The sequence below is a fragment of the Pelobates fuscus genome, chromosome 2 (genome assembly GCF_036172605.1).
Source record: "Pelobates fuscus isolate aPelFus1 chromosome 2, aPelFus1.pri, whole genome shotgun sequence".
Taxonomy (NCBI): Eukaryota; Metazoa; Chordata; class Amphibia; order Anura; family Pelobatidae; genus Pelobates; species Pelobates fuscus.
Window position 1 is genome coordinate 354,995,362 of NC_086318.1, and position 27,509 is coordinate 355,022,870.

General features: G+C 42.7%; 29 non-coding genes and 1 pseudogene across 29 annotated transcripts; all 30 read right to left on the reverse strand.

Annotated features, from left to right (window-relative positions):
- Positions 1-2,647: 2,647 nt before the first annotated feature.
- On the reverse strand, positions 2,648-2,771 carry LOC134593865 (U4 spliceosomal RNA; annotated as a pseudogene).
- An 899-nt stretch (positions 2,772-3,670) lies between these two features.
- Positions 3,671-3,837, reverse strand: LOC134591501 (U1 spliceosomal RNA). The gene has a single exon (XR_010088272.1). It is a non-coding gene; the product is annotated as a U1 spliceosomal RNA (small nuclear RNA).
- Positions 3,838-4,314: 477 nt separating this feature from the next.
- Positions 4,315-4,455, reverse strand: LOC134592956 (U4 spliceosomal RNA). Its single transcript, XR_010089507.1, has one exon. It is a non-coding gene; the product is annotated as a U4 spliceosomal RNA (small nuclear RNA).
- An 899-nt stretch (positions 4,456-5,354) lies between these two features.
- On the reverse strand, positions 5,355-5,521 carry LOC134590868 (U1 spliceosomal RNA). Its single transcript, XR_010087729.1, has one exon. It is a non-coding gene; the product is annotated as a U1 spliceosomal RNA (small nuclear RNA).
- Positions 5,522-5,991: 470 nt separating this feature from the next.
- Positions 5,992-6,132, reverse strand: LOC134592957 (U4 spliceosomal RNA). Its single transcript, XR_010089508.1, has one exon. It is a non-coding gene; the product is annotated as a U4 spliceosomal RNA (small nuclear RNA).
- An 899-nt stretch (positions 6,133-7,031) lies between these two features.
- Positions 7,032-7,198, reverse strand: LOC134591399 (U1 spliceosomal RNA). The gene has a single exon (XR_010088184.1). It is a non-coding gene; the product is annotated as a U1 spliceosomal RNA (small nuclear RNA).
- Positions 7,199-7,669: 471 nt separating this feature from the next.
- On the reverse strand, positions 7,670-7,810 carry LOC134592958 (U4 spliceosomal RNA). The gene has a single exon (XR_010089510.1). It is a non-coding gene; the product is annotated as a U4 spliceosomal RNA (small nuclear RNA).
- An 899-nt stretch (positions 7,811-8,709) lies between these two features.
- LOC134590189 (U1 spliceosomal RNA) lies at positions 8,710-8,876 on the reverse strand. The gene has a single exon (XR_010087149.1). It is a non-coding gene; the product is annotated as a U1 spliceosomal RNA (small nuclear RNA).
- A 457-nt stretch (positions 8,877-9,333) lies between these two features.
- LOC134593636 (U4 spliceosomal RNA) lies at positions 9,334-9,474 on the reverse strand. Its single transcript, XR_010090090.1, has one exon. It is a non-coding gene; the product is annotated as a U4 spliceosomal RNA (small nuclear RNA).
- Positions 9,475-10,373: 899 nt separating this feature from the next.
- On the reverse strand, positions 10,374-10,540 carry LOC134590870 (U1 spliceosomal RNA). Its single transcript, XR_010087730.1, has one exon. It is a non-coding gene; the product is annotated as a U1 spliceosomal RNA (small nuclear RNA).
- Positions 10,541-11,010: 470 nt separating this feature from the next.
- LOC134592960 (U4 spliceosomal RNA) lies at positions 11,011-11,151 on the reverse strand. Its single transcript, XR_010089511.1, has one exon. It is a non-coding gene; the product is annotated as a U4 spliceosomal RNA (small nuclear RNA).
- An 899-nt stretch (positions 11,152-12,050) lies between these two features.
- LOC134590048 (U1 spliceosomal RNA) lies at positions 12,051-12,217 on the reverse strand. Its single transcript, XR_010087030.1, has one exon. It is a non-coding gene; the product is annotated as a U1 spliceosomal RNA (small nuclear RNA).
- A 471-nt stretch (positions 12,218-12,688) lies between these two features.
- On the reverse strand, positions 12,689-12,829 carry LOC134592427 (U4 spliceosomal RNA). Its single transcript, XR_010089056.1, has one exon. It is a non-coding gene; the product is annotated as a U4 spliceosomal RNA (small nuclear RNA).
- An 899-nt stretch (positions 12,830-13,728) lies between these two features.
- LOC134590049 (U1 spliceosomal RNA) lies at positions 13,729-13,895 on the reverse strand. Its single transcript, XR_010087031.1, has one exon. It is a non-coding gene; the product is annotated as a U1 spliceosomal RNA (small nuclear RNA).
- Positions 13,896-14,365: 470 nt separating this feature from the next.
- LOC134592428 (U4 spliceosomal RNA) lies at positions 14,366-14,506 on the reverse strand. Its single transcript, XR_010089057.1, has one exon. It is a non-coding gene; the product is annotated as a U4 spliceosomal RNA (small nuclear RNA).
- An 899-nt stretch (positions 14,507-15,405) lies between these two features.
- On the reverse strand, positions 15,406-15,572 carry LOC134590050 (U1 spliceosomal RNA). The gene has a single exon (XR_010087032.1). It is a non-coding gene; the product is annotated as a U1 spliceosomal RNA (small nuclear RNA).
- A 456-nt stretch (positions 15,573-16,028) lies between these two features.
- On the reverse strand, positions 16,029-16,169 carry LOC134593817 (U4 spliceosomal RNA). The gene has a single exon (XR_010090244.1). It is a non-coding gene; the product is annotated as a U4 spliceosomal RNA (small nuclear RNA).
- Positions 16,170-17,068: 899 nt separating this feature from the next.
- On the reverse strand, positions 17,069-17,235 carry LOC134591493 (U1 spliceosomal RNA). Its single transcript, XR_010088265.1, has one exon. It is a non-coding gene; the product is annotated as a U1 spliceosomal RNA (small nuclear RNA).
- A 470-nt stretch (positions 17,236-17,705) lies between these two features.
- Positions 17,706-17,846, reverse strand: LOC134593773 (U4 spliceosomal RNA). Its single transcript, XR_010090208.1, has one exon. It is a non-coding gene; the product is annotated as a U4 spliceosomal RNA (small nuclear RNA).
- Positions 17,847-18,745: 899 nt separating this feature from the next.
- On the reverse strand, positions 18,746-18,912 carry LOC134590375 (U1 spliceosomal RNA). The gene has a single exon (XR_010087309.1). It is a non-coding gene; the product is annotated as a U1 spliceosomal RNA (small nuclear RNA).
- A 471-nt stretch (positions 18,913-19,383) lies between these two features.
- On the reverse strand, positions 19,384-19,524 carry LOC134593312 (U4 spliceosomal RNA). Its single transcript, XR_010089812.1, has one exon. It is a non-coding gene; the product is annotated as a U4 spliceosomal RNA (small nuclear RNA).
- An 899-nt stretch (positions 19,525-20,423) lies between these two features.
- On the reverse strand, positions 20,424-20,590 carry LOC134591019 (U1 spliceosomal RNA). The gene has a single exon (XR_010087859.1). It is a non-coding gene; the product is annotated as a U1 spliceosomal RNA (small nuclear RNA).
- A 474-nt stretch (positions 20,591-21,064) lies between these two features.
- Positions 21,065-21,205, reverse strand: LOC134593314 (U4 spliceosomal RNA). The gene has a single exon (XR_010089813.1). It is a non-coding gene; the product is annotated as a U4 spliceosomal RNA (small nuclear RNA).
- Positions 21,206-22,104: 899 nt separating this feature from the next.
- Positions 22,105-22,271, reverse strand: LOC134590051 (U1 spliceosomal RNA). The gene has a single exon (XR_010087033.1). It is a non-coding gene; the product is annotated as a U1 spliceosomal RNA (small nuclear RNA).
- A 472-nt stretch (positions 22,272-22,743) lies between these two features.
- LOC134592430 (U4 spliceosomal RNA) lies at positions 22,744-22,884 on the reverse strand. The gene has a single exon (XR_010089058.1). It is a non-coding gene; the product is annotated as a U4 spliceosomal RNA (small nuclear RNA).
- An 899-nt stretch (positions 22,885-23,783) lies between these two features.
- On the reverse strand, positions 23,784-23,950 carry LOC134590052 (U1 spliceosomal RNA). Its single transcript, XR_010087034.1, has one exon. It is a non-coding gene; the product is annotated as a U1 spliceosomal RNA (small nuclear RNA).
- Positions 23,951-24,420: 470 nt separating this feature from the next.
- On the reverse strand, positions 24,421-24,561 carry LOC134593315 (U4 spliceosomal RNA). Its single transcript, XR_010089814.1, has one exon. It is a non-coding gene; the product is annotated as a U4 spliceosomal RNA (small nuclear RNA).
- Positions 24,562-25,460: 899 nt separating this feature from the next.
- On the reverse strand, positions 25,461-25,627 carry LOC134591323 (U1 spliceosomal RNA). The gene has a single exon (XR_010088119.1). It is a non-coding gene; the product is annotated as a U1 spliceosomal RNA (small nuclear RNA).
- A 476-nt stretch (positions 25,628-26,103) lies between these two features.
- LOC134592961 (U4 spliceosomal RNA) lies at positions 26,104-26,244 on the reverse strand. Its single transcript, XR_010089512.1, has one exon. It is a non-coding gene; the product is annotated as a U4 spliceosomal RNA (small nuclear RNA).
- Positions 26,245-27,143: 899 nt separating this feature from the next.
- Positions 27,144-27,310, reverse strand: LOC134590591 (U1 spliceosomal RNA). Its single transcript, XR_010087491.1, has one exon. It is a non-coding gene; the product is annotated as a U1 spliceosomal RNA (small nuclear RNA).
- Between the last annotated feature and the right edge of the window lie 199 nt (positions 27,311-27,509).

Below are 27,509 nucleotides of genomic sequence, written 5' to 3' on the forward strand. Positions count from 1 at the left end.
ATATTCAACTACCTAAGGTAGGAGTGTATGAATATGTGTTGGTGTGCATTGATCTCTTTTCAGGTTGGCCAGAGGCCTACCCAGTGTCGAAAGCCACAACAAAGATAACAGCGAGTAAGCTTCTGAAGGAACTGGTATGTAGATATGGAGTACCTGAAGTGATTGAAAGTGACAGAGGTAGCCATTTCACTGGGGAAATAATGCAAGAAATTATGAAAGCCTTAGGGATCAGTCAGGCCTTCCACACCCCTTATCACCCCCAGAGTAGTGGGAAAGTAGAAAGGGCAAATGGCACCTTAAAGAACAAGATTGCAAAAGCCATGCAAGACACAGGGAAGCCCTGGACTGAATGCCTTCCCCTAGCACTCTTTTCTATGAGATTCACCCCCAATTCCAGACATGGCCTATCCCCTTTTGAGATCCTGTTTGGATGTGCCCCAAAGACAGGCCTCTATTTTCCCCAAACCCTCCAGATGCAGCATGGTAGTATGACTGCCTATGTTCAGGCCCTACACCAAAGATTAGACAAGGTGCATAAACAAGTCTTTGATTCTATTCCAGATCCAGACTCTGACTCTGCAACTCACAAACTGCAGCCTGGTGATTGGGTGGTGATAAAGAGGCATGTGAGGAAAGGACTTGAACCACGCTTTGACGGTCCATTCCAAGTGCTCTTGACTACGGCTACCTCGGTAAAACTAGAAGGAAAAGCCACGTGGATACACGCCAGTCACTGTAAACAAGTCACTCCGACTGATCCACCAACATGAAGCTGTTCATATCCTTTACCATATTATGCTCTGTTCAGATATGCTACTCTGACTTGAGACCAGAAAATAATAATGCATGGCAGGAAAATATATGGTTGCAGATAGCAAAGGCTTTCAATTTAACCTCCTTTTGCCTCAACCCTCTCCTTAGTACTGAAAACGCCATAGAATCTTGTCTTATAGCTGTCCCCACACCAATCTCACTGTTGAGGAAGTACCTACATACCCATAGACCCCATAAATCTCTACAACTATATTCTTATGCCTTCAAACCACTGGTAGGATGCCCCCCCTATCCCTGAAGACAATTAATGTGACAGGCGCTGAACTATGTTGGTCTTTTTCATGTAATTGTTCAAGAGACCCTAATACTGAATCCCTATTTTGCCCCACATGGTGGAAAAATACCACGAATTGTAGAGCCCTGAGCACCACTATGAATTGTACCAAAACTCACCAAGTTATGAGTTACCACTACAATGTCTATCTTCCTAAAGAATGGACTTTCTCCTGTGGAAATATTACTTATGCTTATGTCCCAGGTAACATTACAGGAGGTCCCTGTGCAATTTCTCGACTAACCATGACCATGTTTTCCAAATCTGACCTGATCACTAAAACCACCCAGCTACACAAACTGCTGAGAGACAGGAGAGATGTTAAAAACACCCTTACTTCTGATTGTAACTCTGAAATCACTCTCTTATCCAAAGCCGAATACTCTGCCCTAGCGTACACCTTGGTAGGAGTCCCAGGCTTAGCACTGTATAATACCCGAGTAGTTAATGCTGTAGCCTGTTCCCTTGCAAAAGGTTTAAATGCCACTTCACAGGCCCTAGAAGAGCTACTTATGGACAACCAGGCAAATAAGAAGGCAATCCTTGAGAATAGAGCAGCCATTGACTACTTACTAATGAAACATGACTTAGGATGTGAAGCTATTGAAGGTATGTGCTGTTTTAACCTATCTGACCATGGCACTATGATCCATAAACATCTAAAAGATTTACATGACTTAGTACAGGATATCAAACAAGATAACGGCTTCTTTGAGGATTGGGATTGGACATTTGGGCTAGGAACATGGTTGACTTTACTAATTAAGAAAATTTTGTACTTTTTGCTATTAGCTATATTTGTCATTATGGCTATTTTTCTAACCTTTAGATTTTTTTCATGTCTACTAACCTCTCTATGTAAAAGCAAACCTACTGTTGGTCGTACCTTAACTTACATTCCAGCTCCGACCTCGGAAAGGTTTTATGATGTTACCTCGCCTAACAAATGAAAGAACTCTCCTCCGCTGATTCTGGTGGTCGCTCAGTCCAAGGGAACCGTGGTGAAGCAATAAATGAAAGTCCCACAGGCTTTGGCTAGCAGGCCTGGATATACCTTGGACATTTGGGTGACCCTTGGATCAAAAGAGGGGATTGTGATAGAATTTATCTTGATTCCAAGGCTCAAGCTTATAGGTGTCATATAATGATATCCTATATTAAAATTGGCTAACTTGGAATCAGGATTGATTGCTTGATGCTTGAACAACACTTAAGACCATATATGTCTAAGTCCCGGGAGCAGAGAGCCCCCACCCAAGATGTCTCTACTCTAATCTTGTTGTTCTCTCTTACCCAGAAACTTATTTGTTATGTATACATGGCGCTCATTCCTATGTCTTATCCTATGTCCTATTCCTATGTCTTATCTGTATTCCCTTGCTATTTTTGTTCTAAGAGTATTTGCACGTAAGCACTTACTTTTTAAATGTATAAAACCCAGCTGATGAATAAAAAACATCAGAGGCTTATTTTGAATACCAACAGGTGTCTGGTGTCTAATTCTTGCTTCTCCGAGTGCACTTGTAACAACAATTTGGGTTTCCTCTGAATATAACAAAGATCAACATTCTGATCCACAACAGTATTGGGTAAAGTTTTCAATTAGCAATAATCACGCCTCGGATTGACCTCATGGGCTACGATACTGCCACTGCGCAAAGTTAACTGTTCAAGTGGGCCAGCTTTTAAGAGCTACCACGTAAGGACACTTTAAGACAGCGGTGAGAAAAAGTTCATGACCATAAGCCATTGCAAATTATTGTGGGAGGCAATATTCTAATTAGGCCCGCTTCCTCCTACAGGGAAGCTTAAACCCCAACAAATTCCTCGGTCTTCTTATATGGCATCTTGGAATGGTTCCAAACCTATAACAGAGAGTGAGGGCAACCATATCTTGCAGCAAACCTTGTACAATTTTTTTTCTCTCTTTGGAAACGGTTTTGCCAAGATTCTACTACAGCAGCCATTAGGCAGAGTACACAATCCGCTGGTCTACGTTCGTCCCCAAAGTCACACATTTCATGACTCCATCGATAGGAATGACCCTTGCCTAGCACCTGTCTTCTCTTCATCCACACTCAACAGGGCTGAAAGAACATTTGTGGTGGCTTTTTCAAAATTCCATGGTGTTCATTAGTAAGTGCTAGCGACCACCCAGCTATTCCTAAGGTTTGGTCTGATTGTCTCAAGCGGCAATTCACTGCCTTGATCCAGAAAATCTTTTTTTCCCAGAAATTCAATCAAACGTTACGTTCTGTTGGAAGACGTAATATAGGTCTCCAATTCTTTATTTCTTCCATTGCATTGAAGCATACAATAAATCAAAAGAAGTCAGGATAAAAAAATGATGAAAAAAAAGCTGAAAAGTTAAAATAAAAAGTGAAATTCTGGCTTAAAACTGGTCTCCAGAAAACATAGATAATAAAAATGATCAAGCCTAGGAAATGATTGTCGCTGCCTGCTTGATGTGGAAAGTAAGAGCCAAAGAAGACGGGTGCCGTGGCTGAAATTATCCTTCATCAGAATTGGTGAAGTTCTCTATTTTTGTCAAACAAGCAAACACAGGGGAAAGCGCGAACGCAGTCCGCCACTACCATAAATTATGCAGTTGAGTTTCCCACATTTGAGGAAATCGCAGAGGTCAACTGGTACGGAGTGCAATGAACCAGCCTCACTCTGGGAGAGCCACCTTAGGGATCATGGCTATTGCTCCCCTGCCAGGTAAGTATGACATGACGGGTACATTCAAAGGCACGCCCGCTGGGAAGCCTTTCCTTTAGGCTGTGGTGAAATAATAAAGCAAGTTAAAAAAAAAAAAAAAAAAAAGCAAATAAATAATCCAAATGATAGAAGGCTACAAAAGATTACCAAACCTCGTGGCTGATCATTGTTTTCCTTAGCTACCAGTAATTTTAGTGCCTTCAGGTGGTTAGGTGTGAATAATTGAGCTGGATTCAGGGTGCGAAGGAGCAATTTGCATAAAGGCAAATGCTAGGCCAATGAGCCGAAGGATGGGAATTCGTAGCATGTAGTGAGAATAGTGTGCTGCCGGAAACAAGTGAATTCAGTGGGAGAGAAAGGTAAAAGGGAAATGCTAAGAAGCCAGCGGAAGGAATGGTGCAACAGAGCTCAGGAAGAAACGGGAGTCACGTAAGACACGCCCTAGACATGGGGCGCCATAAACTTTTATTAAACCAATCTTTCAGTCTCCTTAGAGCCTGTCAAAAATTGCCAATGCTGACTGTATTTCAAGTCATCATGGCGGGGTATTGGGTAAAGTTTTCAATTAGCAATAATCACGCCTCGGATTGACCTCATGGGCTACGATACTGCCACTGCGCAAAGTTAACTGTTCAAGTGGGCCAGCTTTTAAGAGCTACCACGTATGGACACTTTAAGACAGCGGTGAGAAAAAGTTCATGACCATAAGCCATTGCAAAGGATTGTGGGAGGCAATATTCTAATTAGGCCTGCTTCCTCCTACAGGGAAGCTTAAACCCCAACAAATTCCTCGGTCTTCTTATATGGCATCTTGGAATGGTTCCAAACCTATAACAGAGAGTGAGGGCAACCATATCTTGCAGCAAACCTTGTACAATTTTTTTTCTCTCTTTGGAAACGGTTTTGCCAAGATTCTACTACAGCAGCCATTAGGCAGAGTACACAATCCGCTGGTCTACGTTCGTCCCCAAAGTCACACATTTCATGACTCCATCAATAGGAATGACCCTTGCCTAGCACCTGTCTTCTCTTCATCCACACTCAACAGGGCTGAAAGAACATTTGTGGTGGCTTTTTCAAAATTCCATGGTGTTCATTAGTAAGTGCTAGCGACCACCCAGCTATTCCTAAGGTTTGGTCTGATTGTCTCAAGCGGCAATTCACTGCCTTGATCCAGAAAATCTTTTTTTCCCAGAAATTCAATCAAACGTTACGTTCTGTTGGAAGACGTAATATAGGTCTCCAATTCTTTATTTCTTCCATTGCATTGAAGCATACAATAAATCAAAAGAAGTCAGGATAAAAAAATGATGAAAAAAAAGCTGAAAAGTTAAAATAAAAAGTGAAATTCTGGCTTAAAACTGGTCTCCAGAAAATATAGATAATAAAAATGATCAAGCCTAGGAAATGATTGTCGCTGCCTGCTTGATGCGGAAAGTAAGAGCCAAAGAAGACGGGTGCCGTGGCTGAAATTATCCCTCGTCAGAATTGGTGAAGTTCTCTATTTTTGTCAAACAAGCAAACACAGGGGAAAGCGCGAACGCAGTCCCCCACTACCATAAATTATGCAGTCGAGTTTCCGACATTTGAGGAAATCGCAGAGGTCAACTGGTACGGAGTGCAATGAACCAGCCTCACTCTGGGAGAGCCACCTTAGGGATCATGGCTATTGCTCCCCTGCCAGGTAAGTATGACATGACGGGTACATTCAAAGGCACGCCCGCTGGGAAGCCTTTCCTTTAGGCTGTGGTGAAATAATAAAGCAAGTTAAAAAAAAAAAAAGCAAATAAATAATCCAAATGATAGAAGGCTACAAAAGATTACCAAACCTCGTGGCTGATCGTTGTTTTCCTTAGCTACCAGTAATTTTAGTGCCTTCAGGTGGTTAGGTGTGAATAATTGAGCTGGATTCAGGGTGCGAAGGAGCAATTTGCATAAAGGCAAATGATAGGCCAATGAGCCGAAGGATGGGAATTCGTAGCATAGAGTGAGAATAGTGTGCTGCCGGAAACAAGTGGATTCAGTGGGAGAGAAAGGTAAAAGGGAAATGCAAGGAAGCCAGCGGAAGGAATGGTGCAACAGAGCTCAGGAAGAAACGGGAGTCACGTAAGACACGCCCTAGACATGGGGCGCCATAAACTTTTTTTAAACCAATCTTTCAGTCTCCTTAGAGCCTGTCAAAAATTGCCAATGCTGACTGTATTTCAAGTCATCATGGCGGGGTATTGGGTAAAGTTTTCAATTAGCAATAATCACGCCTCGGATTGACCTCATGGGCTACGATACTGCCACTGCGCAAAGTTAACTGTTCAAGTTGGCCAGCTTTTAAGAGCTACCACGTAAGGACACTTTAAGACAGCGGTGAGAAAAAGTTCATGACCATAAGCCATTGCAAAGGATTGTGGGAGGCAATATTCTAATTAGGCCCGCTTCCTCCTACAGGGAAGCTTAAACCCCAACAAATTCCTCGGTCTTCTTATATGGCATCTTGGAATGGTTCCAAACCTATAACAGAGAGTGAGGGCAACCATATCTTGCAGCAAACCTTGTACAATTTTTTTTCTCTCTTTGGAAACGGTTTTGCCAAGATTCTACTACAGCAGCCATTAGGCAGAGTACACAATCCGCTGGTCTACGTTCGTCCCCAAAGTCACACATTTCATGACTCCATCGATAGGAATGACCCTTGCCTAGCACCTGTCTTCTCTTCATCCACACTCAACAGGGCTGAAAGAACATTTGTGGTGGCTTTTTCAAAATTCCATGGTGTTCATTAGTAAGTGCTAGCGACCACCCAGCTATTCCTAAGGTTTGGTCTGATTGTCTCAAGCGGCAATTCACTGCCTTGATCCAGAAAATCTTTGTTTCCCAGAAATTCAATCAAACGTTACGTTCTGTTGGAAGACGTAATATAGGTCTCCAATTCTTTATTTCTTCCATTGCATTGAAGCATACAATAAATCAAAAGAAGTCAGGATAAAAAAATGATGAAAAAAAAGCTGAAAAGTTAAAATAAAAAGTGAAATTCTGGCTTAAAACTGGTCTCCAGAAAACATAGATAATAAAAATGATCAAGCCTAGGAAATGATTGTCGCTGTCTGCTTGATGCGGAAAGTAAGAGCCAAAGAAGACGGGTGCTGTTGCTGAAATTATCCTTCGTCAGAATTGGTGAAGTTCTCTATTTTTTCCAAACAAGCAAACACAGGGGAAAGCGCGAACGCAGTCCCCCACTACCATAAATTATGCAGTCGGGTTTCCCACATTTGAGAAAATCGCAGAGGTCAACTGGTACGGAGTGCAATGAACCAGCCTCACGCTGGGAGAGCCACCTTAGGGATCATGGCTATTGCTCCCCTGCCAGGTAAGTATGACATGACGGGTACATTCAAAGGCACGCCCGCTGGGAAGCCTTTCCTTTAGGCTGTGGTGAAATAATAAAGCAAGTTAAAAAAAAAAAAAAGCAAATAAATAATCCAAATGATAGAAGGCTACAAAAGATTACCAAACCTCGTGGCTGATCGTTGTTTTCCTTAGCTACTAGTAATTTTAGTGCCTTCAGGTGGTTAGGTGTGAATAATTGAGCTGGATTCAGGGTGCGAAGGAGCAATTTGCATAAAGGCAAATGCTAGACCAATGAGCCGAAGGATGGGAATTCGTAGCATGGAGTGAGAATAGTGTGCTGCCGGAAACAAATGGATTCAGTGGGAGAGAAAGGTAAAAAGGAAATGCTAAGAAGCCAGCGGAAGGAATGGTGCAAAAGAGCTCAGGAAGAAACGGGAGTCACGTAAGACACGCCCTAGACATGGGGCGCCATAAACTTTTTTTAAACCAATCTTTCAGTCTCCTTAGAGCCTGTCAAAAATTGCCAATGCTGACTGTATTTCAAGTCATCATGGCGGGGTATTGGGTAAAGTTTTCAATTAGCAATAATCACGCCTCGGATTGACCTCATGGGCTACGATACTGCCACTGCGCAAAGTTAACTGTTCAAGTGGGCCAGCTTTTAAGAGCTACCACGTAAGGACACTTTAAGACAGCGGTGAGAAAAAGTTCATGACCATAAGCCATTGCAAAGGATTGTGGGAGGCAATATTCTAATTAGGCCCGCTTCCTCCTACAGGGAAGCTTAAACCCCAACAAATTCCTCGGTCTTCTTATATGGCATCTTGGAATGGTTCCAAACCTATAACAGAGAGTGAGGGCAACCATATCTTGCAGCAAACCTTGTACAATTTTTTTTCTCTCTTTGGAAACAGTTTTGCCAAGATTCTACTACAGCAGCCATTAGGCAGAGTACACAATCCGCTGGTCTACGTTCGTCCCCAAAGTCACACATTTCATGACTCCATCGATAGGAATGACCCTTGCCTAGCACCTGTCTTCTCTTCATCCACACTCAACAGGGCTGAAAGAACATTTGTGGTGGCTTTTTCAAAATTCCATGGTGTTCATTAGTAAGTGCTAGCGACCACCCAGCTATTCCTAAGGTTTGGTCTGATTGTCTCAAGCGGCAATTCACTGCCTTGATCCAGAAAATCTTTTTTTCCCAGAAATTCAATCAAACGTTACGTTCTGTTGGAAGACGTAATATAGGTCTCCAATTCTTTATTTCTTCCATTGCATTGAAGCATACAATAAATCAAAAGAAGTCAGGATAAAAAAATGATGAAAAAAAAGCTGAAAAGTTAAAATAAAAAGTGAAATTCTGGCTTAAAACTGGTCTCCAGAAAACATAGATAATAAAAATGATCAAGCCTAGGAAATGATTGTCGCTGCCTGCTTGATGTGGAAAGTAAGAGCCAAAGAAGACGGGTGCCGTGGCTGAAATTATCCTTCGTCAGAATTGGTGAAGTTCTCTATTTTTGTCAAACAAGCAAACACAGGGGAAAGCGCGAACGCAGTCCCCCACTACCATAAATTATGCAGTCGAGTTTCCCACATTTGAGGAAATCGCAGAGGTCAACTGGTACAGAGTGCAATGAACCAGCCTCACTCTGGGAGAGCCACCTTAGGGATCATGGCTTTTGCTCCCCTGCCAGGTAAGTATGACATGACGGGTACATTCAAAGGCACGCCTGCTGGGAAGCCTTTCCTTTAGGCTGTGGTGAAATAATAAAGCAAGTTTAAAAAAAAAAAAAAAGCAAATAAATAATCCAAATTATAGAAGGCTACAAAAGATTACCAAACCTCGTGGCTGATCGTTGTTTTCCTTAGCTACCAGTAATTTTAGTGCCTTCAGGTGGTTAGGTGTGAATAATTGAGCTGGATTCAGGGTGCGAAGGAGCAATTTGCATAAAGGCAAATGCTAGGCCAATGAGCCGAAGGATGGGAATTCGTAGCATGTAGTGAGAATAGTGTGCTGCCGGAAACAAGTGGATTCAGTGGGAGAGAAAGGTAAAAGGGAAATGCAAGGAAGCCAGCGGAAGGAATGGTAGAAACGGGAGTCACGTAAGACACGCCCTAGACATGGGGCGCCATAAACTTTTTTTAAACCAATCTTTCAGTCTCCTTAGAGCCTGTCAAAAATTGCCAATGCTGACTGTATTTCAAGTCATCATGGCGGGGTATTGGGTAAAGTTTTCAATTAGCAATAATCACGCCTCGAATTGACCTCATGGGCTACGATACTGCCACTGCGCAAAGCTAGCTGTTCAAGTGGGCCAGCTTTTAAGAGCTACCACGTAAGGACACTTTAAGACAGCGGTGAGAAAAAGTTCATGACCATAAGCCATTGCAAAGGATTGTGGGAGGCAATATTCTAATTAGGCCCGCTTCCTCCTACAGGGAAGCTTAAACCCCAACAAATTCCTCGGTCTTCTTATATGGCATCTTGGAATGGTTCCAAACCTATAACAGAGAGTGAGGGCAACCATATCTTGCAGCAAACCTTGTACAATTTTTTTTCTCTCTTTGGAAACGGTTTTGCCAAGATTCTACTACAGCAGCCATTAGGCAGAGTACACAATCCGCTGGTCTACGTTCGTCCCCAAAGTCACACATTTCATGACTCCATCGATAGGAATGACCCTTGCCTAGCACCTGTCTTCTCTTCATCCACACTCAACAGGGCTGAAAGAACATTTGTGGTGGCTTTTTCAAAATTCCATGGTGTTCATTAGTAAGTGCTAGCGACCACCCAGCTATTCCTAAGGTTTGGTCTGATTGTCTCAAGCGGCAATTCACTGCCTTGATCCAGAAAATCTTTTTTTCCCAGAAATTCAATCAAACGTTACGTTCTGTTGGAAGACGTAATATAGGTCTCCAATTCTTTATTTCTTCCATTGCATTGAAGCATACAATAAATCAAAAGAAGTCAGGATAAAAAAATGATAAAAAAAAAGCTGAAAAGTTAAAATAAAAAGTGAAATTCTGGCTTAAAACTGGTCTCCAGAAAACATAGATAATAAAAATGATCAAGCCTAGGAAATGATTGTCGCTGCCTGCTTGATGCGGAAAGTAAGAGCCAAAGAAGATGGGTGCCGTGGCTGAAATTATCCTTCGTCAGAATTGGTGAAGTTCTCTATTTTTGTCAAACAAGCAAACACAGGGGAAAGCGCGAACGCAGTCCCCCACTACCATAAATTATGCAGTCGAGTTTCCGACATTTGAGGAAATCGCAGAGGTCAACTGGTACGGAGTGCAATGAACCAGCCTCACTCTGGGAGAGCCACCTTAGGGATCATGGCTATTGCTCCCCTGCCAGGTAAGTATGACATGACGGGTACATTCAAAGGCACGCCCGCTGGGAAGCCTTTCCTTTAGGCTGTGGTGAAATAATAAAGCAAGTTAAAAAAAAAAAAAGCAAATAAATAATCCAAATGATAGAAGGCTACAAAAGATTACCAAACCTCGTGGCTGATCGTTGTTTTCCTTAGCTACCAGTAATTTTAGTGCCTTCAGGTGGTTAGGTGTGAATAATTGAGCTGGATTCAGGGTGCGAAGGAGCAATTTGCATAAGGACAAATGCTAGGCCAATGAGCCGAAGGATGGGAATTCGTAGCATGTAGTGAGAATAGTGTGCTGCCGGAAACAAGTGAATTCAGTGGGAGAGAAAGGTAAAAGGGAAATGCTAAGAAGCCAGCGGAAGGAATGGTGCAACAGAGCTCAGGAAGAAACGGGAGTCACGTAAGACACGCCCTAGACATGGGGCGCCATAAACTTTTATTAAACCAATCTTTCAGTCTCCTTAGAGCCTGTCAAAAATTGCCAATGCTGACTGTATTTCAAGTCATCATGGCGGGGTATTGGGTAAAGTTTTCAATTAGCAATAATCACGCCTCGGATTGACCTCATGGGCTACGATACTGCCACTGCGCAAAGTTAACTGTTCAAGTGGGACAGCTTTTAAGAGCTACCACGTAAGGACACTTTAAGACAGCGGTGAGAAAAAGTTCATGACCATAAGCCATTGCAAATTATTGTGGGAGGCAATATTCTAATTAGGCCCGCTTCCTCCTACAGGGAAGCTTAAACCCCAACAAATTCCTCGGTCTTCTTATATGGCATCTTGGAATGGTTCCAAACCTATAACAGAGAGTGAGGGCAACCATATCTTGCAGCAAACCTTGTACAATTTTTTTTCTCTCTTTGGAAACGGTTTTGCCAAGATTCTACTACAGCAGCCATTAGGCAGAGTACACAATCCGCTGGTCTCCGTTCGTCCCCAAAGTCACACATTTCATGACTCCATCGATAGGAATGACCCTTGCCTAGCACCTGTCTTCTCTTCATCCACACTCAACAGGGCTGAAAGAACATTTGTGGCGGCTTTTTCAAAATTCCATGGTGTTCATTAGTAAGTGCTAGCGACCACCCAGCTATTCCTAAGGTTTGGTCTGATTGTCTCAAGCGGCAATTCACTGCCTTGATCCAGAAAATCTTTTTTTCCCAGAAATTCAATCAAACGTTACGTTCTGTTGGAAGACGTAATATAGGTCTCCAATTCTTTATTTCTTCCATTGCATTGAAGCATACAATAAATCAAAAGAAGTCAGGATAAAAAAATGATGAAAAAAAAGCTGAAAAGTTAAAATAAAAAGTGAAATTCTGGCTTAAAACTGGTCTCCAGAAAACATAGATAATAAAAATGATCAAGCCTAGGAAATGATTGTAGCTGCCTGCTTGATGTGGAAAGTAAGAGCCAAAGAAGACGGGTGCCGTGGCTGAAATTATCCCTCATCAGAATTGGTGAAGTTCTCTATTTTTGTCAAACAAACAAACACAGGGGAAAGCGCGAACGCAGTCCCCCACTACCATAAATTATGCAGTCGAGTTTCCCACATTTGAGGAAATCGCAGAGGTCAACTGGTACGGAGTGCAATGAACCAGCCTCACTCTGGGAGAGCCACCTTAGGGATCATGGCTATTGCTCCCCTGCCAGGTAAGTATGACATGACGGGTACATTCAAAGGCACGCCCGCTGGGAAGCCTTTCCTTTAGGCTGTGGTGAAATAATAAAGCAAGTTAAAAAAAAAAAAAAAGCAAATAAATAATCCAAATGATAGAAGGCTACAAAAGATTACCAAACCTCGTGGCTGATCGTTGTTTTCCTTAGCTACCAGTAATTTTAGTGCCTTCAGGTGGTTAGGTGTGAATAATTGAGCTGGATTCAGGGTGCGAAGGAGCAATTTGCATAAAGGCAAATGCTAGGCCAATGAGCCGAAGGATGGAATTCGTAGCATGTAGTGAGAATAGTGTGCTGCCGGAAACAAGTGAATTCAGTGGGAGAGAAAGGTAAAAGGGAAATGCTAAGAAGCCAGCGGAAGGAATGGTGCAACAGAGCTCAGGAAGAAACGGGAGTCACGTAAGACACGCCCTAGACATGGGGCGCCATAAACTTTTATTAAACCAATCTTTCAGTCTCCTTAGAGCCTGTCAAAAATTGCCAATGCTGACTGTATTTCAAGTCATCATGGCGGGGTATTGGGTAAAGTTTTCAATTAGCAATAATCACGCCTCGGATTGACCTCATGGGCTACGATACTGCCACTGCGCAAAGCTAGCTGTTCAAGTGGGCCAGCTTTTAAGAGCTACCACGTAAGGAAACTTTAAGACAGCGGTGAGAAAAAGTTCATGACCATAAGCCATTGCAAAGGATTATGGGAGGCAATATTCTAATTAGGCCCGCTTCCTCCTACAGGGAAGCTTAAACCCCAACAAATTCCTCGGTCTTCTTATATGGCATCTTGGAATGGTTCCAAACCTATAACAGAGAGTGAGGGCAACCATATCTTGCAGCAAACCTTGTACAATTTTTTTTCTCTCTTTGGAAACAGTTTTGCCAAGATTCTACTACAGCAGCCATTAGGCAGAGTACACAATCCGCTGGTCTACGTTCGTCCCCAAAGTCACACATTTCATGACTCCATCGATAGGAATGACCCTTGCCTAGCACCTGTCTTCTCTTCATCCACACTCAACAGGGCTGAAAGAACATTTGTGGTGGCTTTTTCAAAATTCCATGGTGTTCATTAGTAAGTGCTAGCGACCACCCAGCTATTCCTAAGGTTTGGTCTGATTGTCTCAAGCGGCAATTCACTGCCTTGATCCAGAAAATCTTTTTTTCCCAGAAATTCAATCAAACGTTACGTTCTGTTGGAAGACGTAATATAGGTCTCCAATTCTTTATTTCTTCCATTGCATTGAAGCATACAATAAATCAAAAGAAGTCAGGATAAAAAAATGATGAAAAAAAAGCTGAAAAGTTAAAATAAAAAGTGAAATTCTGGCTTAAAACTGGTCTCCAGAAAACATAGATAATAAAAATGATCAAGCCTAGGAAATGATTGTCGCTGCCTGCTTGATGCGGAAAGTAAGAGCCAAAGAAGACGGGTGCCGTGGCTGAAATTATCCTTCGTCAGAATTGGTGAAGTTCTCTATTTTTGTCAAACAAGCAAACACAGGGGAAAGCGCGAACGCAGTCCCCCACTACCATAAATTATGCAGTCGAGTTTCCCACATTTGAGGAAATCGCAGAGGTCAACTGGTACGGAGTGCAATGAACCAGCCTCACTCTGGGAGAGCCACCTTAGGGATCATGGCTATTGCTCCCCTGCCAGGTAAGTATGACATGACGGGTACATTCAAAGGCACGCCCGCTGGGAAGCCTTTCCTTTAGGCTGTGGTGAAATAATAAAGCAAGTTAAAAAAAAAAAAAGCAAATAAATAATCCAAATGATAGAAGGCTACAAAAGATTACCAAACCTCGTGGCTGATCGTTGTTTTCCTTAGCTACCAGTAATTTTAGTGCCTTCAGGTGGTTAGGTGTGAATAATTGAGCTGGATTCAGGGTGCGAAGGAGCAATTTGCATAAAGGCAAATGCTAGGCCAATGAGCCGAAGGATGGGAATTCGTAGCATGTAGTGAGAATAGTGTGCTGCCGGAAACAAGTGAATTCAGTGGGAGAGAAAGGTAAAAGGGAAATGCTAAGAAGCCAGCGGAAGGAATGGTGCAACAGAGCTCAGGAAGAAACGGGAGTCACGTAAGACACGCCCTAGACATGGGGCGCCATAAACTTTTATTAAACCCATCTTTCAGTCTCCTTAGAGCCTGTCAAAAATTGCCAATGCTGACTGTATTTCAAGTCATCATGGCGGGGTATTGGGTAAAGTTTTCAATTAGCAATAATCACGCCTCGGATTGACCTCATGGGCTACGATACTGCCACTGCGCAAAGCTAGCTGTTCAAGTGGGCCAGCTTTTAAGAGCTACCACGTAAGGACACTTTAAGACAGCGGTGAGAAAAAGTTCATGACCATAAGCCATTGCAAAGGATTATGGGAGGCAATATTCTAATTAGGCCCGCTTCCTCCTACAGGGAAGCTTAAACCCCAACAAATTCCTCGGTCTTCTTATATGGCATCTTGGAATGGTTCCAAACCTATAACAGAGAGTGAGGGCAACCATATCTTGCAGCAAACCTTGTACAATTTTTTTTCTCTCTTTGGAAACAGTTTTGCCAAGATTCTACTACAGCAGCCATTAGGCAGAGTACACAATCCGCTGGTCTACGTTCGTCCCCAAAGTCACACATTTCATGACTCCATCGATAGGAATGACCCTTGCCTAGCACCTGTCTTCTCTTCATCCACACTCAACAGGGCTGAAAGAACATTTGTGGTGGCTTTTTCAAAATTCCATGGTGTTCATTAGTAAGTGCTAGCGACCACCCAGCTATTCCTAAGGTTTGGTCTGATTGTCTCAAGCGGCAATTCACTGCCTTGATCCAGAAAATCTTTTTTTCCCAGAAATTCAATCAAACGTTACGTTCTGTTGGAAGACGTAATATAGGTCTCCAATTCTTTATTTCTTCCATTGCATTGAAGCATACAATAAATCAAAAGAAGTCAGGATAAAAAAATGATGAAAAAAAAGCTGAAAAGTTAAAATAAAAAGTGAAATTCTGGCTTAAAACTGGTCTCCAGAAAACATAGATAATAAAAATGATCAAGCCTAGGAAATGATTGTAGCTGCCTGCTTGATGTGGAAAGTAAGAGCCAAAGAAGACGGGTGCCGTGGCTGAAATTATCCTTCATCAGAATTGGTGAAGTTCTCTATTTTTGTCAAACAAACAAACACAGGGGAAAGCGCGAACGCAGTCCCCCACTACCATAAATTATGCAGTCGAGTTTCCCACATTTGAGGAAATCGCAGAGGTCAACTGGTACGGAGTGCAATGAACCAGCCTCACTCTGGGAGAGCCACCTTAGGGATCATGGCTATTGCTCCCCTGCCAGGTAAGTATGACATGACGGGTACATTCAAAGGCACGCCCGCTGGGAAGCCTTTCCTTTAGGCTGTGGTGAAATAATAAAGCAAGTTAAAAAAAAAAAAAAAGCAAATAAATAATCCAAATGATAGAAGGCTACAAAAGATTACCAAACCTCGTGGCTGATCGTTGTTTTCCTTAGCTACCAGTAATTTTAGTGCCTTCAGGTGGTTAGGTGTGAATAATTGAGCTGGATTCAGGGTGCGAAGGAGCAATTTGCATAAAGGCAAATGCTAGGCCAATGAGCCGAAGGATGGGAATTCGTAGCATGTAGTGAGAATAGTGTGCTGCCGGAAACAAGTGGATTCAGTGGGAGAGAAAGGTAAAAGGGAAATGCAAGGAAGCCAGCGGAAGGAATGGTAGAAACGGGAGTCACGTAAGACACGCCCTAGACATGGGGCGCCATAAACTTTTTTTAAACCAATCTTTCAGTCTCCTTAGAGCCTGTCAAAAATTGCCAATGCTGACTGTATTTCAAGTCATCATGGCGGGGTATTGGGTAAAGTTTTCAATTAGCAATAATCACGCCTCGAATTGACCTCATGGGCTACGATACTGCCACTGCGCAAAACTAGCTGTTCAAGTGGGCCAGCTTTTAAGAGCTACCACGTAAGGAAACTTTAAGACAGCGGTGAGAAAAAGTTCATGACCATAAGCCATTGCAAAGGATTGTGGGAGGCAATATTCTAATTAGGCCGGCTTCCTCCTACAGGGAAGCTTAAACCCCAACAAATTCCTCGGTCTTCTTATATGGCATCTTGGAATGGTTCCAAACCTATAACAGAGAGTGAGGGCAACCATATCTTGCAGCAAACCTTGTACAATTTTTTTTCTCTCTTTGGAAACGGTTTTGCCAAGATTCTACTACAGCAGCCATTAGGCAGAGTACACAATCCGCTGGTCTACGTTCGTCCCCAAAGTCACACATTTCATGACTCCATCGATAGGAATGACCCTTGCCTAGCACCTGTCTTCTCTTCATCCACACTCAACAGGGCTGAAAGAACATTTGTGGTGGCTTTTTCAAAATTCCATGGTGTTCATTAGTAAGTGCTAGCGACCACCCAGCTATTCCTAAGGTTTGGTCTGATTGTCTCAAGCGGCAATTCACTGATTTGATCCAGAAAATCTTTTTTTCCCAGAAATTCAATCAAACGTTACGTTCTGTTGGAAGACGTAATATAGGTCTCCAATTCTTTATTTCTTCCATTGCATTGAAGCATACAATAAATCAAAAGAAGTCAGGATAAAAAAATGATGAAAAAAAAGCTGAAAAGTTAAAATAAAAAGTGAAATTCTGGCTTAAAACTGGTCTCCAGAAAACATAGATAATAAAAATGATCAAGCCTAGGAAATGATTGTCGCTGCCTGCTTGATGTGGAAAGTAAGAGCCAAAGAAGACGGGTGCCGTGGCTGAAATGATCCTTCGTCAGAATTGGTGAAGTTCTCTATTTTTGTCAAACAAGCAAACACAGGGGAAAGCGCGAACGCAGTCCCCCACTACCATAAATTATGCAGTCGAGTTTCCCACATTTGAGGAAATCGCAGAGGTCAACTGGTACAGAGTGCAATGAACCAGCATGACTCTGGGAGAGCCACCTTAGGGATCATGGCTATTGCTCTCCTGCCAGGTAAGTATGACATGACGGGTACATTCAAAGGCACGCCCGCTGGGAAGCCTTTTCTTTAGGCTGTGGTGAAATAATAAAGCAAGTTTAAAAAAAAAAAAGCAAATAAATAATCCAAATGATAGAAGGCTACAAAAGATTACCAAACCTCGTGGCTGATCGTTGTTTTCCTTAGCTACCAGTAATTTTAGTGCCTTCAGGTGGTTAGGTGTGAATAATTGAGCTGGATTCAGGGTGCGAAGGAGCAATTTGCATAAAGGCAAATGCTAGGCCAATGAGCCGAAAGATGGGAATTCATAGCATGTAGTGAGAATAGTGTGCTGCCGGAAACAAGTGGATTCAGTGGGAGAGAAAGGTAAAAGGGAAATGCAAGGAAGCCAGCGGAAGGAATGGTGCAACAGAGCTCAGGAAGAAACGGGAGTCACGTAAGACACGCCCTAGACATGGGGCGCCATAAACTTTTTTTAAACCAATCTTTCAGTCTCCTTAGAGCCTGTCAAAAATTGCCAATGCTGACTGTATTTCAAGTCATCATGGCGGGGTATTGGGTAAAGTTTTCAATTAGCAATAATCACGCCTCTGATTGACCTCATGGGCTACGATACTGCCACTGCGCAAAGTTAACTGTTCAAGTGGGCCAGCTTTTAAGAGCTACCACATAAGGACACTTTAAGACAGCGGTGAGAAAAAGTTCATGACCATAAGCCATTGCAAAGGATTGTGGGAGGCAATATTCTAATTAGGCCCGCTTCCTCCTACAGGGAAGCTTAAACCCCAACAAATTCCTCGGTCTTCTTATATGGCATCTTGGAATGGTTCCAAACCTATAACAGAGAGTGAGGGCAACCATATCTTGCAGCAAACCTTGTACAATTTTTTTTCTCTCTTTGGAAACAGTTTTGCCAAGATTCTACTACAGCAGCCATTAGGCAGAGTACACAATCCGCTGGTCTACGTTCGTCCCCAAAGTCACACATTTCATGACTCCATCGATAGGAATGACCCTTGCCTAGCACCTGTCTTCTCTTCATCCACACTCAACAGGGCTGAAAGAACATTTGTGGTGGCTTTTTCAAAATTCCATGGTGTTCATTAGTAAGTGCTAGCGCCCACCCAGCTATTCCTAAGGTTTGGTCTGATTGTCTCAAGCGGCAATTCACTGATTTGATCCAGAAAATCTTTTTTTCCCAGAAATTCAATCAAACGTTACGTTCTGTTGGAAGACGTAATATAGGTCTCCAATTCTTTATTTCTTCCATTGCATTGAAGCATACAATAAATCAAAAGAAGTCAGGATAAAAAAATGATGAAAAAAAAGCTGAAAAGTTAAAATAAAAAGTGAAATTCTGGCTTAAAACTGGTCTCCAGAAAACATAGATAATAAAAATGATCAAGCCTAGGAAATGATTGTCGCTGCCTGCTTGATGCGGAAAGTAAGAGCCAAAGAAGACGGGTGCCGTGGCTGAAATTAACCTTCGTCAGAATTGGTGAAGTTCTCTATTTTTGTCAAACAAGCAAACACAGGGGAAAGCGCGAACGCAGTCCCCCACTACCATAAATTATGCAGTCGAGTTTCCCCCATTTGAGGAAATCGCAGAGGTCAACTGGTACGGAGTGCAATGAACCAGCCTCACTCTGGGAGAGCCACCTTAGGGATCATGGCTATTGCTCCCCTGCCAGGTAAGTATGACATGACGGGTACATTCAAAGGCACGCCCGCTGGGAAGCCTTTCCTTTAGGCTGTGGTGAAATAATAAAGCAAGTTAAAAAAAAAAAAAAGCAAATAAATAATCCAAATGATAGAAGGCTACAAAAGATTACCAAACCTCGTGGCTGATCGTTGTTTTCCTTAGCTACCAGTAATTTTAGTGCCTTCAGGTGGTTAGGTGTGAATAATTGAGCTGGATTCAGGGTGCGAAGGAGCAATTTGCATAAAGGCAAATGCTAGGCCAATGAGCCGAAGGATGGGAATTCGTAGCATGTAGTGAGAATAGTGTGCTGCCGGAAACAAGTGAATTCAGTGGGAGAGAAAGGTAAAAGGGAAATGCTAAGAAGCCAGCGGAAGGAATGGTGCAACAGAGCTCAGGAAGAAACGGGAGTCACGTAAGACACGCCCTAGACATGGGGCGCCATAAACTTTTATTAAACCAATCTTTCAGTCTCCTTAGAGCCTGTCAAAAATTGCCAATGCTGACTGTATTTCAAGTCATCATGGCAGGGTATTGGGTAAAGTTTTCAATTAGCAATAATCACGCCTCGGATTGACCTCATGGGCTACGATACTGCCACTGCGCAAAGCTAGCTGTTCAAGTGGGCCAGCTTTTAAGAGCTACCACGTAAGGACACTTTAAGACAGCGGTGAGAAAAAGTTCATGACCATAAGCCATTGCAAAGGATTATGGGAGGCAATATTCTAATTAGGCCCGCTTCCTCCTACAGGGAAGCTTAAACCCCAACAAATTCCTCGGTCTTCTTATATGGCATCTTGGAATGGTTCCAAACCTATAACAGAGAGTGAGGGCAACCATATCTTGCAGCAAACCTTGTACAATTTTTTTTCTCTCTTTGGAAACAGTTTTGCCAAGATTCTACTACAGCAGCCATTAGGCAGAGTACACAATCCGCTGGTCTACGTTCGTCCCCAAAGTCACACATTTCATGACTCCATCGATAGGAATGACCCTTGCCTAGCACCTGTCTTCTCTTCATCCACACTCAACAGGGCTGAAAGAACATTTGTGGTGGCTTTTTCAAAATTCCATGGTGTTCATTAGTAAGTGCTAGCGACCACCCAGCTATTCCTAAGGTTTGGTCTGATTGTCTCAAGCGGCAATTCACTGCCTTGATCCTGAAAATCTTTTTTTCCCAGAAATTCAATCAAACGTTACGTTCTGTTGGAAGACGTAATATAGGTCTCCAATTCTTTATTTCTTCCATTGCATTGAAGCATACAATAAATCAAAAGAAGTCAGGATAAAAAAATGATGAAAAAAAAGCTGAAAAGTTAAAATAAAAAGTGAAATTCTGGCTTAAAACTGGTCTCCAGAAAACATAGATAATAAAAATGATCAAGCCTAGGAAATGATTGTCGCTGCCTGCTTGATGCGGAAAGTAAGAGCCAAAGAAGACGGGTGCCGTGGCTGAAATTATCCTTCATCAGAATTGGTGAAGTTCTCTATTTTTGTCAAACAAGCAAACACAGGGGAAAGCGCGAACGCAGTCCCCCACTACCATAAATTATGCAGTCGAGTTTCCCACATTTGAGGAAATCGCAGAGGTCAACTGGTACGGAGTGCAATGAACCAGCCTCACTCTGGGAGAGCCACCTTAGGGATCATGGCTATTGCTCTCCTGCCAGGTAAGTATGACATGACAGGTACATTCAAAGGCACGCCCGCTGGGAAGCCTTTCCTTTAGGCTGTGGTGAAATAATAAAGCAAGTAAAAAAAAAAAAAAAAAAGCAAATAAATAATCCAAATGATAGAAGGCTACAAAAGATTACCAAACCTCGTGGCTGATCGTTGTTTTCCTTAGCTACCAGTAATTTTAGTGCCTTCAGGTGGTTAGGTGTGAATAATTGAGCTGGATTCAGGGTGCGAAGGAGCAATTTGCATAAAGGCAAATGCTAGGCCAATGAGCCGAAGGATGGGAATTCGTAGCATGTAGTGAGAATAGTGTGCTGCCGGAAACAAGTGAATTCAGTGGGAGAGAAAGGTAAAAGGGAAATGCTAAGAAGCCAGCGGAAGGAATGGTGCAACAGAGCTCAGGAAGAAACGGGAGTCACGTAAGACACGCCTTAGACATGGGGCGCCATAAACTTTTATTAAACCAATCTTTCAGTCTCCTTAGAGCCTGTCAAAAATTGCCAATGCTGACTGTATTTCAAGTCATCATGGCAGGGTATTGGGTAAAGTTTTCAATTAGCAATAATCACGCCTCGGATTGACCTCATGGGCTACGATACTGCCACTGCGCAAAGCTAGCTGTTCAAGTGGGCCAGCTTTTAAGAGCTACCACGTAAGGACACTTTAAGACAGCGGTGAGAAAAAGTTCATGACCATAAGCCATTGCAAAGGATTATGGGAGGCAATATTCTAATTAGGCCCGCTTCCTCCTACAGGGAAGCTTAAACCCCAACAAATTCCTCGGTCTTCTTATATGGCATCTTGGAATGGTTCCAAACCTATAACAGAGAGTGAGGGCAACCATATCTTGCAGCAAACCTTGTACAATTTTTTTTCTCTCTTTGGAAACAGTTTTGCCAAGATTCTACTACAGCAGCCATTAGGCAGAGTACACAATCCGCTGGTCTACGTTCGTCCCCAAAGTCACACATTTCATGACTCCATCGATAGGAATGACCCTTGCCTAGCACCTGTCTTCTCTTCATCCACACTCAACAGGGCTGAAAGAACATTTGTGGTGGCTTTTTCAAAATTCCATGGTGTTCATTAGTAAGTGCTAGCGACCACCCAGCTATTCCTAAGGTTTGGTCTGATTGTCTCAAGCGGCAATTCACTGCCTTGATCCTGAAAATCTTTTTTTCCCAGAAATTCAATCAAACGTTACGTTCTGTTGGAAGACGTAATATAGGTCTCCAATTCTTTATTTCTTCCATTGCATTGAAGCATACAATAAATCAAAAGAAGTCAGGATAAAAAAATGATGAAAAAAAAGCTGAAAAGTTAAAATAAAAAGTGAAATTCTGGCTTAAAACTGGTCTCCAGAAAACATAGATAATAAAAATGATCAAGCCTAGGAAATGATTGTCGCTGCCTGCTTGATGCGGAAAGTAAGAGCCAAAGAAGACGGGTGCCGTGGCTGAAATTATCCTTCATCAGAATTGGTGAAGTTCTCTATTTTTGTCAAACAAGCAAACACAGGGGAAAGCGCGAACGCAGTCCCCCACTACCATAAATTATGCAGTCGAGTTTCCCACATTTGAGGAAATCGCAGAGGTCAACTGGTACGGAGTGCAATGAACCAGCCTCACTCTGGGAGAGCCACCTTAGGGATCATGGCTATTGCTCCCCTGCCAGGTAAGTATGACATGACAGGTACATTCAAAGGCACGCCCGCTGGGAAGCCTTTCCTTTAGGCTGTGGTGAAATAATAAAGCAAGTAAAAAAAAAAAAAAAAGCAAATAAATAATCCAAATGATAGAAGGCTACAAAAGATTACCAAACCTCGTGGCTGATCGTTGTTTTCCTTAGCTACCAGTAATTTTAGTGCCTTCAGGTGGTTAGGTGTGAATAATTGAGCTGGATTCAGGGTGCGAAGGAGCAATTTGCATAAAGGCAAATGCTAGGCCAATGAGCCGAAGGATGGGAATTCGTAGCATGTAGTGAGAATAGTGTGCTGCCGGAAACAAGTGAATTCAGTGGGAGAGAAAGGTAAAAGGGAAATGCTAAGAAGCCAGCGGAAGGAATGGTGCAACAGAGCTCAGGAAGAAACGGGAGTCACGTAAGACACGCCCTAGACATGGGGCGCCATAAACTTTTATTAAACCAATCTTTCAGTCTCCTTAGAGCCTGTCAAAAATTGCCAATGCTGACTGTATTTCAAGTCATCATGGCGGGGTATTGGGTAAAGTTTTCAATTAGCAATAATCACGCCTCGGATTGACCTCATGGGCTACGATACTGCCACTGCGCAAAGCTAGCTGCTCAAGTGGGCCTGCTTTTAAGAGCTACCATGTAAGGACACTTTAAGACAGCGGTGAGAAAAAGTTCATGACCATAAGCCATTGCAAAGGATTATGGGAGGCAATATTCTAATTAGGCCCGCTTCCTCCTACAGGGAAGCTTAAACCCCAACAAATTCCTCGGTCTTCTTATATGGCATCTTGGAATGGTTCCAAACCTATAACAGAGAGTGAGGGCAACCATATCTTGCAGCAAACCTTGTACAATTTTTTTTCTCTCTTTGGAAACAGTTTTGCCAAGATTCTACTACAGCAGCCATTAGGCAGAGTACACAATCCGCTGGTCTACGTTCGTCCCCAAAGTCACACATTTCATGACTCCATCGATAGGAATGACCCTTGCCTAGCACCTGTCTTCTCTTCATCCACACTCAACAGGGCTGAAAGAACATTTGTGGTGGCTTTTTCAAAATTCCATGGTGTTCATTAGTAAGTGCTAGCGACCACCCAGCTATTCCTAAGGTTTGGTCTGATTGTCTCAAGCGGCAATTCACTGATTTGATCCAGAAAATCTTTTTTTCCCAGAAATTCAATCAAACGTTACGTTCTGTTGGAAGACGTAATATAGGTCTCCAATTCTTTATTTCTTCCATTGCATTGAAGCATACAATAAATCAAAAGAAGTCAGGATAAAAAAATGATGAAAAAAAAGCTGAAAAGTTAAAATAAAAAGTGAAATTCTGGCTTAAAACTGGTCTCCAGAAAACATAGATAATAAAAATGACCAAGCCTAGGAAATGATTGTCGCTGCCTGCTTGATGCGGAAAGTAAGAGCCAAAGAAGACGGGTGCCGTGGCTGAAATGATCCTTCGTCAGAATTGGTGAAGTTCTCTATTTTTGTCAAACAAGCAAACACAGGGGAAAGCGCGAACGCAGTCCCCCACTACCATAAATTATGCAGTCGAGTTTCCCACATTTGAGGAAATCGCAGAGGTCAACTGGTACGGAGTGCAATGAACCAGCCTCACTCTGGGAGAGCCACCTTAGGGATCATGGCTATTGCTCCCCTGCCAGGTAAGTATGACATGACAGGTACATTCAAAGGCACGCCCGCTGGGAAGCCTTTCCTTTAGGCTGTGGTGAAATAATAAAGCAAGTTAAAAAAAAAAAAAGCAAATAAATAATCCAAATGATAGAAGGCTACAAAAGATTACCAAACCTCGTGGCTGATCGTTGTTTTCCTTAGCTACCAGTAATTTTAGTGCCTTCAGGTGGTTAGGTGTGAATAATTGAGCTGGATTCAGGGTGCGAAGGAGCAATTTGCATAAAGGCAAATGCTAGGCCAATGAGCCGAAGGATGGGAATTCGTAGCATGTAGTGAGAATAGTGTGCTGCCGGAAACAAGTGAATTCAGTGGGAGAGAAAGGTAAAAGGGAAATGCTAAGAAGCCAGCGGAAGGAATGGTGCAACAGAGCTCAGGAAGAAACGGGAGTCACGTAAGACACGCCCTAGACATGGGGCGCCATAAACTTTTATTAAAACAATCTTTCAGTCTCCTTAGAGCCTGTCAAAAATTGCCAATGCTGACTGTATTTCAAGTCATCATGGCAGGGTATTGGGTAAAGTTTTCAATTAGCAATAATCACGCCTCGGATTGACCTCATGGGCTACGATACTGCCACTGCGCAAAGCTAGCTGTACAAGTGGGCCAGCTTTTAAGAGCTACCACGTAAGGACACTTTAAGACAGCGGTGAGAAAAAGTTCATGACCATAAGCCATTGCAAAGGATTATGGGAGGCAATATTCTAATTAGGCCCGCTTCCTCCTACAGGGAAGCTTAAACCCCAACAAATTCCTCGGTCTTCTTATATGGCATCTTGGAATGGTTCCAAACCTATAACAGAGAGTGAGGGCAACCATATCTTGCAGCAAACCTTGTACAATTTTTTTTCTCTCTTTGGAAACAGTTTTGCCAAGATTCTACTACAGCAGCCATTAGGCAGAGTACACAATCCGCTGGTCTACGTTCGTCCCCAAAGTCACACATTTCATGACTCCATCGATAGGAATGACCCTTGCCTAGCACCTGTCTTCTCTTCATCCACACTCAACAGGGCTGAAAGAACATTTGTGGTGGCTTTTTCAAAATTCCATGGTGTTCATTAGTAAGTGCTAGCGACCACCCAGCTATTCCTAAGGTTTGGTCTGATTGTCTCAAGCGGCAATTCACTGATTTGATCCAGAAAATCTTTTTTTCCCAGAAATTCAATCAAACGTTACGTTCTGTTGGAAGACGTAATATAGGTCTCCAATTCTTTATTTCTTCCATTGCATTGAAGCATACAATAAATCAAAAGAAGTCAGGATAAAAAAATGATGAAAAAAAAGCTGAAAAGTTAAAATAAAAAGTGAAATTCTGGCTTAAAACTGGTCTCCAGAAAACATAGATAATAAAAATGATCAAGCCTAGGAAATGATTGTCGCTGCCTGCTTGATGTGGAAAGTAAGAGCCAAAGAAGACGGGTGCCGTGGCTGAAATTATCCTTCGTCAGAATTGGTGAAGTTCTCTATTTTTGTCAAACAAGCAAACACAGGGGAAAGCGCGAACGCAGTCCCCCACTACCATAAATTATGCAGTTGAGTTTCCCACATTTGAGGAAATCGCAGAGGTCAACTGGTACGGAGTGCAATGAACCAGCCTCACTCTGGGAGAGCCACCTTAGGAATCATGGCTATTGCTCCCCTGCCAGGTAAGTATGACATGACGGGTACATTCAAAGGCACGCCCGCTGGGAAGCCTTTCCTTTAGGCTGTGGTGAAATAATAAAGCAAGTTAAAAAAAAAAAAAAGAAGAGCAAATAAATAATCCAAATGATAGAAGGCTACAAAAGATTACCAAACCTCGTGGCTGATTGTTGTTTTCCTTAGCTACCAGTAATTTTAGTGCCTTCAGGTGCTTAGGTGTGAATAATTGAGCTGGATTCAGGGTGCGAAGGAGCAATTTGCATAAAGGCAAATGCTAGGCCAATGAGCCGAAGGATGGGAATTCATAGCATGTAGTGAGAATAGTGTGCTGCCGGAAACAAGTGGATTCAGTGGGAGAGAAAGGTAAAAGGGAAATGCAAGGAAGCCAGCGGAAGGAATGGTGCAACAGAGCTCAGGAAGAAACGGGAGTCACGTAAGACACGCCCTAGACATGGGGCGCCATAAACTTTTTTTAAACCAATCTTTCAGTCTCCTTAGAGCCTGTCAAAAATTGCCAATGCTGACTGTATTTCAAGTCATCATGGCGGGGTATTGGGTAAAGTTTTCAATTAGCAATAATCACGCCTCGGATTGACCTCATGGGCTACGATACTGCCACTGCGCAAAGTTAACTGTTCAAGTGGGCCAGCTTTTAAGAGCTACCACATAAGGACACTTTAAGACAGCGGTGAGAAAAAGTTCATGACCATAAGCCATTGCAAAGGATTGTGGGAGGCAATATTCTAATTAGGCCCGCTTCCTCCTACAGGGAAGCTTAAACCCCAACAAATTCCTCGGTCTTCTTATATGGCATCTTGGAATGGTTCCAAACCTATAACAGAGAGTGAGGGCAACCATATCTTGCAGCAAACCTTGTACAATTTTTTTTCTCTCTTTGGAAACGGTTTTGCCAAGATTCTACTACAGCAGCCATTAGGCAGAGTACACAATCCGCTGGTCTACGTTCGTCCCCAAAGTCACACATTTCATGACTCCATCGATAGGAATGACCCTTGCCTAGCACCTGTCTTCTCTTCATCCACACTCAACAGGGCTGAAAGAACATTTGTGGTGGCTTTTTCAAAATTCCATGGTGTTCATTAGTAAGTGCTAGCGACCACCCAGCTATTCCTAAGGTTTGGTCTGATTGTCTCAAGCGGCAATTCACTGCCTTGATCCAGAAAATCTTTTTTTCCCAGAAATTCAATCAAACGTTACGTTCTGTTGGAAGACGTAATATAGGTCTCCAATTCTTTATTTCTTCCATTGCATTGAAGCATACAATAAATCAAAAGAAGTCAGGATAAAAAAATGATGAAAAAAAAGCTGAAAAGTTAAAATAAAAAGTGAAATTCTGGCTTAAAACTGGTCTCCAGAAAACATAGATAATAAAAATGATCAAGCCTAGGAAATGATTGTCGCTGCCTGCTTGATGCGGAAAGTAAGAGCCAAAGAAGACAGGTGCCGTGGCTGAAATTATCCTTCATCAGAATTGGTGAAGTTCTCTATTTTTGTCAAACAAGCAAACACAGGGGAAAGCGCGAACGCAGTCCCCCACTACCATAAATTATGCAGTCGAGTTTCCCACATTTGAGGAAATCGCAGAGGTCAACTGGTACGGAGTGCAGTGAACCAGCCTCACTCTGGGAGAGCCACCTTAGGGATCATGGCTATTGCTCCCCTGCCAGGTAAGTATGACATGACGGGTACATTCAAAGGCACGCCCGCTGGGAAGCCTTTCCTTTAGGCTATGGTGAAATAATAAAGCAAGTAAAAAAAAAAAAAAAGCAAATAAATAATCCAAATGATAGAAGGCTACAAAAGATTACCAAACCTCGTGGCTGATCGTTGTTTTCCTTAGCTACCAGTAATTTTAGTGCCTTCAGGTGGTTAGG